The following is a 10,076-nucleotide window of genomic DNA, read 5'->3' on the forward strand; positions in this document are numbered from 1 at the left end:
AAACAAAAAGAGAAAAGAAATCTCGCTGGCCTCCAGAAATACGGTCATGTTAAATAAAACTAAAATGAAAAGTGTTGGAGCAATGCTCGATGTCTTTGAAATCGAAGCAAGTCAAAATCATCAATGTTGAACTTGGAAAGAGAAAGGTGATTTTAGAAGAATGGATGACACATAATTTGTTGGAAATATGAAGAAACAAGATAGATTCCCAGTAAAGGAGGGAGACCTAGCAATCATGTCAAGATGGGGTTTTGTCAAATGAGGAGCTCAAGAAGAGGGTATAGCTACCAAAATTCTGTCTAGGAGTGGTATCGTTCTGTTTGTTGGCAGCTAATGATAAAATTCTATCTCAAGTACCAATAAGGAAGGGATGCTTCCAAGAGCTAAGAGCTAAACAGATGCGTGGAGGAAAGAGGAAGATTCAATCATTCACTAATAAACTAAGGAAGGAAACCTAGATAGGATCCTCCATGATAACAATCACAAAACACTCGCTCAAACAGAGGCAGAGATGAACAATATTATGTCAAGAGAAACACAACATGCGAGTAGAGTTCCATATGTTGAAACCATAAGCTCGAGAGCCTGTGTAGATCACGTGGGGATACTAAGGCGTACATCTTAAATATCTCCTTGTCATCGACTTAATGCATTAGACCACTCATTGTGCCTTGCTCTGTATTTCCTTCTCCAATGATGATTAATTTGATCAAGGGGTTTCCATGCCTCTCAAATGCTCTCAAGTGCCATGATGGATGGACTCCAACCTCCAATGATTCATGAAAGATTCTTGATTCCTTAATTGAACCCGGTTGAGTTTAGAGTCCCCTTCCAAGTTTATGCTTGGTGATGCAAATTTATGGACGCTTTAGTTCCTTCTTAGCGGGTTAGCCTATATTCCCTATAGCAGCAGAGGATGGTTCTTCTGCGTGTTTTCTAATTACAAACCCAAAACCTGCATTGCCAGGACAACCCCTCGAAGAACCCATGAAAATGGATTTTAGAATGGAGACTTTTTCAACTAGACATACTTTCACTGGAATTATGGGATTTACAACGTGAAATGTAAGTTTTCGATTCCGGAGAAACACTTCACTTATCATCAAGGCTAATGGTGGAAGAGTAAACAACATTGTCACAGAAATTTGGCTCAGCGATATTACCTGCATTGGAAACCAAAAATCCAATATCAAATTGATTTTGCTCATCTTGAAAGAAAGGGAAAAGACCAAAGTTCCAAATTTTCATGTCTATGTTCCCACCCAGTTTGGATGATGTTCAAAGTGCCATTTGCCTTCGCCAAAAATGACTTTAGCAATCCTATATTTGTGGAGAAAATGCAGAAACAGGGTAACCATAATTCCTAGTTTTAAAAGGAGCCATTGATAGCTATTTGGAACAGTGAATGCGAGTGTGAGTGCCATGGAGACCGAGACCAATGGGCAACTTGTGAGAAAAAGGACTTGGTCATGTTGCAGTTTTCATTGTTGTTTGTGGTTTCGAGTTTTAATTGTTGTAACAGCGACAACCCTTGGAGGTTGCAAGTAATGCAATTTCCATTACCAGGATAACTAATAAAAAGGAAAACCTGTTGTGTCTGTTTCTTTAGATTGTTGAGCGCATGCTTGAGTTTGTGTCTGAACTTCCCAATGAACTGTCCGTCCGTGGCGTTGTGGGCAGGGGTGATCTTTGTCCAATCACCCTTGCACCAAATAGAGTCAATAAACCTCATAAGCACGGCATATAGATCATTACCCCACTCAAAATGGTAACTTCACATTCCTGTCATCAACCATTTTTACGCTTCCTGTCCAAAATATGTGTATTCACAACAGTCAAAAGTTTATCCTTTACACTTAGTTGGCTTATAATACCCGTGTGAGCTTCAAAATATGACATTACTATTCTGCAAATGTGCAATGGGTATATCCCATTGGCTTATAATACCCGTGTGAGCTTCAAAATATGACATTATTATTTTGCAAATGTTGCAATGGGTATATCCCATTGGCTTAGAATACCTATGTGAACTTCAAACTATGACATTATTATTCTGCAAATGTTGCAATGGGTATATCCCATCCTAAACATATGGCACACTGTCATCTGCCTTTTGGCCCAAAATGAGTTCAGCAATCCTGTATTTTTGAGCACGCACCCTGAGAATCACCATATTTTGCCTTTTCGCAACAACAAGAATTTCACTCTGTAAAGCCCAACATCATCTCACTAATAGTGAAAAAATTCACTCTGTAAAGCCCAACATCATCTCACTAAGTGAAAAGACACGCGCCCTGCAAACTCCCTGCCAATCCCCCTATTCTGCCTTCTCGCAACAACAAGCATTCCACACTTTGTACAGCCCAACCGCATCTCACTGACAGTGAAAAAAAATATCCTTTAATGCCCTAAATACGTTGAAATTGCTGATAGAAATCAATCAAATTCACACTGTAAATGTCAAAATTGCTGATAGGAATCAAAATCAAATTCACACTGCAAACGTTGAAATTGATGATAGAAATCAAATTCACACTAGAAACAACGTTGAAATTGTTGATAGAAATCAATCAAATTCACGCTGAAACGTTGAAATTGTTGATGGAAATCAATCAAATTCACACTGGAAAACCATATGGGCACAGAGAAAAATCTGCTTCACGACATACACACATATCTGGATTAAGAGACAACGATCATTGTGCGCGACGGATGAGCCATAGACAATTGATAATTGAAAGCAAGGAGGATATAAATTCCGAAAGGGAGGCGAGGACTTGATTTAAATTTAGGGCAGAAAGGAACTGGAAGCAACAACGATTTAAACAGGGCTATACCGACAAACCCTCTAAACAAACAAACGCTCAGAGCAACAGAACTTAACTTCTCTTCACCGATTAAACAAACAACAATTCAATTCAATTCACCAAACAACGATTTTAAAACCAAACGACAAACCCTCCAAACAAACGCTCAGAGCACCGTAACTTAACTTCTCTTCACCGATTAAACAAACAACAATTCAATTTATATATATATATATATATATTATTTTGTGTTGGTGTCGTTGAGGTGCGCCAGGCTGGTGTTGTAGTGCAACGCACAAGCGATGCCCGAGAGCCCCAATAGCAAGCTATTGTGAGTGGGCCCTCCCCCTAGAAAAATACATTTAATATCATGTGGTTCTATGACCCACGTATGAGATATTACACTTGATCTTACACTTGATAAGAATAGATACTACACTTGATCTTAACTAAAAGGCCGAGAAAGGTATGCTTTCTCCCTTCTCTCTCCCTTCCTTTTCTACTACTCCCCCTCTCCTCTCATTTACTCCTCCTTGCACGTGGTATATACATCACTTATATTCCCCCTCCTACAATACTTATAATTTAAATAAATAAAAATACCATGTACCATCAAATTTATAAGTTAATGTTTTTAATATTCTTACCATTGACTAACGTTTTTAATATTTTTACTATCAAATTTATAGGTCAAGGTTTTTACTATTCTTACCATCTGCACTCTTTTCGCCTCATTGGTTTCGGTGGTGGTTAAATATCCTCTTTGACTCACTTTTGAAACACGCAACCCAATGCACTTGGAAGAAATGAAAAGTTCATCCAACACTATGCCCAAATAACCCATTAATGCCATCCACATCAGAATCTCGAATGTGAGGCCCATGTTACTCTTCCCGGGTGCGAATAATGGAGGAGTACATGATTTTTTTTTCTTTTTTTTTTCTTCGGATATTGGAGACAAACACAAACCTTGATGCAATGTTGGAGGAGAATTCTACATTACCAGCCTTAGATACGAAACAACACCTAATGTGGGAGTGCTTTCTCCCTTTTTTCTTTTTCCCACCACTGCCACATAAAGCAAAAACGATTCTCGATTAAGATGTGTTAAGCCTTGCCTGCGCAAATGGGGAAATTTTTTTGCATTCACACATCTGCATCTATTGCCACTGATGTGATCCATTCCACCATTTGGACCTTGTCGACCATTGTAGCAACTCTGGGCAGCGCAGTGCTAATTTGAGCTTTCTACTTTTTGCGTCATTTGCGGGCATCAAACATCATTTTCGGCCCTGAAAAGTCCTATTTAAAATACACACCATTTTATTCGTTCTTGGTCTCATTGTGAGCTCTTTTACGACCTTTGGACCTGATTCTCGTTTCTTGCGCAATAGTCATGGCCCCGACAAGTTGGCCATCGATTTTCCACCTTAGCCCATGCGACTCTTGGCCTTCCATGCTTCATCTGCTCCCCTTCTTGCTTTTTCATTTATGGCTCAGTTCTTTGTAAGCACGATGAACGCATGCTTGCCTTTTAGGGAGGGTGTTGCACATGAGAGTAGCTAAGAATATCTCCTTAGAGATTATCACCACCATGCAATCGTCCATTTGATAATAATACTTTCATTCTTCCACGAATGTGTGTCCGCTGTGTTTCATTCTATTTGCTTACCTCTACAATTGAGGTTATTTAATTGTTCATATACAGATTAATTTCCATGCATTAGTGCGTGTCCACGGATTCCCAGCTCAATCTGAACCAACGACGTCAGAGACACGTGCTGCTCGATGCACGCCCCTCTAACAAGATTAGGGTAGAAATAGCTTGGTCAATCGACATTGCTTTCCTAGATAACATCACATGGTAGAAGAAAACAGAGCGACGAATCCCATCACGTTGTCACTCCAAGGCATCATGAACAACCAAGGAATCTAGACGTTGAATTAGTGAGCTCGAATATTGCAACAACGCTCCACCATCATGGGTTCCTCTTCTTCATCGAGCCTCCCCATCAACAGAGATACACGTTTCCAAATATAAGCTAATATGGATATCCCTCTATTTCAAGGAAGGAGATGCATATGCTTTAAAGCAGTCGTTGAATTACCCATAGTCCTTAATAGCTTCTCGGGTGAGGATAAAATTAGAACCACGCCCCCGTGTCCAGCATTATTGGGACAACCCTCATCAACGAGCACTATAGATGAAGAAGTGTGAAGAAGACACGTACATTGCATGGGGTGATTTTGAGGGTGCCCTCAAGGAGGAATATTACCGCGTGGGGAACTGCAAGGACCAATACCCCAGATGGCTACAACGCCGCCAACGTCAAGATCAGACTATATAGGAATATACCAACACGAAACTAACCAGTGTAGAGTTCTCAAGTGCAGTGGTGGCTTGCAAAAGTATATGCGTATTAACATGTAGTCATTGGACATCTCAATGTGCTTGGGAGCGACCAAGTTGGCCCACCGAGCTAGTTTACCAAAAACCAAGTGTGAACATGATTTTTAGTGCATGTGGCTAAGTCAAGGATACTTAGGCTAAAAAATAAATGTAGATGTTAGGATTATATTCCAACATAGATTCTGGTTGCATGATGGAAGAGATGCAAAGTTTGGGGTAAAATCGAGCCATGGAAATGTGAAACAGAGAATTCGATGGACAAATTAATAAAGATTTCAAATTCAACATTCGTAGGATTTTAGACATGTCCCAAATTATGAAATTTCAGTGTTTGAAAGAAGGGCCAACAAAGCCTGTAGTTAGAAGTTACCATGATGGGAAGATATAGTTCCCGAGAGTTATCTCAATTGATGCCAAAATGGTTCGAAACTTAACCATCTTTTCGAAAGAATTGTTTCTTGTGAAAGTAACATAGCAACTTCAACGCATATGTTGAAAGTTCAGAAGAGTTGAAAAAGTAATTTCGAAAGGTTTGCCACACAACAAAGTTACATGCGACTTCATGTATTGGATAACACTATCATTTTAGTCCATCTCATATCCAAGTGTGGGATCTCTAATTCTTTGTTTCGTTTTCTTAGACACCATAGTGATATTGTTAGAAAAACCAAATAAATAGGACAAAATAAATCAAACAAATGCAAAATAAACATAGCTTTTAACTGGAAAACCCTAATAGGAAGAGTCGTTGCTTAAACTATTCTTGCACCTTTTGTATCGCCTCAAAAGTGAGTGTAATGCTCTATTCTCTTTACAACAATGGTCTCGTGTCGTTCAAGATTTACTCTCCCCTTTGTATATGTATTTTACTTTGAGAGTGAGCCCCTGATCTAATATCATCAATAGAATAGATGTGAGATGTCGAGTTAACCTCAACATTAGATTAGATGTGAGCCATTGATATATCACAAATATGTAACTTAGACTTCAAACTCATTTAACAGTGGCATTCCAACACTCCACCTGAAGGTGAAATAGGATTTGATAGTATCTAACAATGGGTTACCTTCCCCATTTGTGAATATGGGAGTGTGCTCGTCTTTTAAGAGTAAAAATGCCATAGAATCTCGCCTTCCTTCAATAAGAAGGATGCAGTTCCACATCTCAGTGGGCATCTTTCATAATTGTAAAAGTGGGGGTGCCAGCAAAATAATTGATTGCAAATCCTCATGGCCACAAACATTATGGTTCCAAAAAATATGGTCAACTCTCCCTAACATGAAGGTTGGGGTGCCAAAATAAGGCGGGTAAAGTAATATGTAACTCCTCTGACCATTGGACAAATTCCAATTAAAGTGTTGAGTTTTGTTACTTGTGAGGATCCTTTGATCTGCGATTACTACTAAGAATATTCTAGAATATTCTGCGGAGGTTGAATCCCTACCATCCATCTAATAACTATTGATAATTAAATTAAAATTTTGGAAGCACTATTCGAAAACAAACATGCCTATCGACATAATAATGAAATATATTCAATATAAAATATAAGTAATCAACTTTGATAATGATAATGAGATGCGTTTATTTTGCATGTGAAACGTGGGAATTAGAATATAATGTAATATTTGAATATCTCTTGCAATATCGGCCTAAACCACATTCACTCATTTATAACTTCTTTCAACTAATTGAGTTTGAATTTGAATTTAAATTAAACATTTATACAAACCTTTAATAAAATAAAAATTAATTTAAAATTAAACTTTGAAAAAAAATATGAAACATTAATATTGAAAAATAATTTAAATTCAAATTTTAAATGACCTATATGCTATTTTAATTTATGAAGAATTTTATTTCATTGAAAAAAATGTATTATAAAATTTATTATTAGAAGTATTAGAATGCAAATATAGAAACAATCAAATTATATATATATATATATATATATATATTATAGTATTCTTTCACATTTAAACTAACCATCTTTTCCTAATTTTACTATAAATTTAAAAATAATATTTTATTTCTTTTATTGTAAATTAATCCTACTTCAATTAACCTTAAAAACAATATAAAATTTTCAGACAAATCTTTTTCGTGTTATCTTATTATCTTATTTTAGTAGGATTTATATATTACATAGTGATATTCAGAATTATATGTAATGCAACTTTTAGAGATCGATAACTCACCTCACTAGTTTTGCTTCCCAACTATTTGTGCTTTTGGATTACCACACTTATATTGTCTTAAAATCTTAGGTATGATCAATTCAGTTAAAATATCAGACATCTAAAAACAAAGGTCATAATTTCCCATCTCATAGAGTGTTAGAGATCGTGTACCTATCTGACGGAGATTATCGTGAATGCCTACGAGAACTCCACATACAATAAACACGTACAAATATATAGGTGCAAGCAGTAAACTTGCACGAATATACACATGCATACAATAAACAAGCTCACAAATAAGCGATCTCGTACAAACGGGTTGCCTCTTCAATGTTATCTTAATTATAAAAATTACACATAATGGCAATATCACAATGAAGCCCATCATTTTGAGAGGACCCCCTCAACGTATGAGGAAAACCCAATTTTTTTTTGGATAAGCAGCCACCGAAGATGAAATTGAAAAGTGAATCTTACCAAGAGGAAGAATTAAAGCATAGACGAGAGGCACAAATGTTTCAAAGGGATCTTTCTCGGCTTCCTTCTAAAATCCTCTCTACATCATGAATAAACCACAAGAACCCTCTCAATATTACCATGGAGAATGTTGATTGGATGTTTATCTTTCATCCTAAAGCTAAAAAAAATTGAGTTCATCAAAGAAAAATTTAATGGAGCTACGAATTGAAAAAAATCAAACAAAAAAGAAAAAGGCGCGGCCAAAACAGACGGGTCTCACAATGCTCAGCTAACCTCCATTGATTTTACATTGAAAAGTGGAGAGCATGTACGAAGCTCGCATTAAAATATTGTGCAAAACACTTTCCACGATACAATAAGGATAATGACCCTATGTCATCTCAAAAAATGGCATTGCCTCGAATTAATCACTTAACCTACAGGCTTCGAGTGGAAGATAAAATAATAAGTTATACAACCACCAATTTAAACTGCAACACATGTAAGAAATCCTTAAATTATAAGGGAGGAATCTTTCAACTCCTACATAATCTATAAAGCTATGCAATAAATGTGAGTGTAGTAAAGATATCCCTTTCAAAATCAAACCAATAAGAGATGACATAACTATATATAGTCATTGTCCTAAATGTCCTTCAAGTTGGGCATCTTTCAACCCGTAGGAATAATTGTCTAGTTTAGCTGACCGTCCGATGGTGTATGGAATTTTAGGGATGTCCTTGACAATTTTTTGACCTTGATCTCTCTCATAACTGCTATTGTAATCAAGATAGTGAGAGTTCCTTCACTCACCTCTGTGAGTGGGAGCTGCCACTCGCCCTCGGGTTCCTCTAGATGGGCATGCATCCCACCAATAAGTATGCAAGTCTATTGATACAATAAGGGCAGTAAATGATGCAATAAGGTGACCGACATTCCTCTTATTGAATAAAAACTAGCTCTCACAACTGTGTAATTAGAGGCAGTGGGTCTACATTACCTTATTTATATGGTTTGGTGGCATAAATTACTTGTAGGCATATATTATGAATGGATATAACATTATTTACTTTATTGTAAACTATAATGTTTATTGATAAGAATTATTAACTAATTTTAATTTTAGATTTATTAAATAATTATATAGTTAACAAGAATTATTATTATTTATTTTAGTAAATAATTAATGTAATTTGATTTTTATTTATTTTATTAAAAAAAATATTAATAATAATATTATAGTATTATTTTGAAAGTTTGGCGTGTTGAGGGCTATAGCAATTTTTTCCTCTATCGACTAGTTACATTCTACGTTTCGTTTATGAGGTGGTCTAGTGGCTATCCTAGTGCTACGACCCCTTCTTCCTCTCTACGCTAGTCGGCCTGGCTGGTCGGTGCTTCCCGGGTGTTGGTGTTGCTTGTTGTTGTCGTCGATGGGTCGACGTCCTCCTTTTTCCATGCTTCTCTCTGGTGCGGTATCGACCTGGGGTTTTATGGTTTTTTCGGTGGTGCTCGAATGCGTGTGGGGAGTTGAAGGGCGGTCCTGCCTTTGTCGCATGCCCTGTTTCGTGCCTTTTCCACGTTTATGTTGTGCTTGCTTCGTCTTCATTTCTCTATGGTCGTTTCTCGCTGGGGATGCCGTGGGGTTTTTTCTTGGGCGCCATCTCGTTTTTTCTTTTTTTCTGCTCCGAATTTGGATCCTTAAACTCTCTTAAAGCTACCAAAACTCTGCAAAAACTCATACCGGAGTTTAAAGTCTTGTGGATGTCAAAGCCTATCAGAAATAACCTCTGAACGACGACAATTTGTGGTCAGCATGGAGCAACGAGGACTTTCAGTCAAAGTACGCTGACCGAGGCCCATGGAGACCGTTCAGTGGCGCAAACTATCAATTGGGAAATCCAGATCAGGAAACGGAGGCTGTTTCTGATGTGCGATTAGCGCATCGCTGGGCAAAACCCCTCGAAATGGAAAAGACCCAAGCGCACGGTCACAAGGGAACCCGAAAACCATGGGAAAAGCGTTGAAACGACAGGCGGGTCCCATGCTCTAAAACCGGCGGAATATCAAAGGCGTTTCAGGCGGTAAGCGGGTTTGTCAGAGGACCCAGTGATGCCATACAGTGAATGACGCGTGTCCGACGGATGAGAGAGAAAACCGCTCTCATCGCGGGCTAACGTCCGAGCACGTCAACCACGCGATAAGATCGATAACCATCGG

General features: G+C 37.8%; 1 pseudogene; it reads right to left on the minus strand.

Moving 5' to 3' along the window:
• Nucleotides 1–3,067: 3,067 nt before the first annotated feature.
• LOC149157265 (U2 spliceosomal RNA) lies at nucleotides 3,068–3,277 on the minus strand (annotated as a pseudogene).
• Between the last annotated feature and the right edge of the window lie 6,799 nt (nucleotides 3,278–10,076).

Source organism: Pinus tabuliformis, chromosome 5_2 (genome assembly GCF_031772625.1).
Source record: "Pinus tabuliformis cultivar Carrire ecotype Pingquan chromosome 5_2, CPIR1, whole genome shotgun sequence".
Taxonomy (NCBI): Eukaryota; Viridiplantae; Streptophyta; class Pinopsida; order Pinales; family Pinaceae; genus Pinus; species Pinus tabuliformis.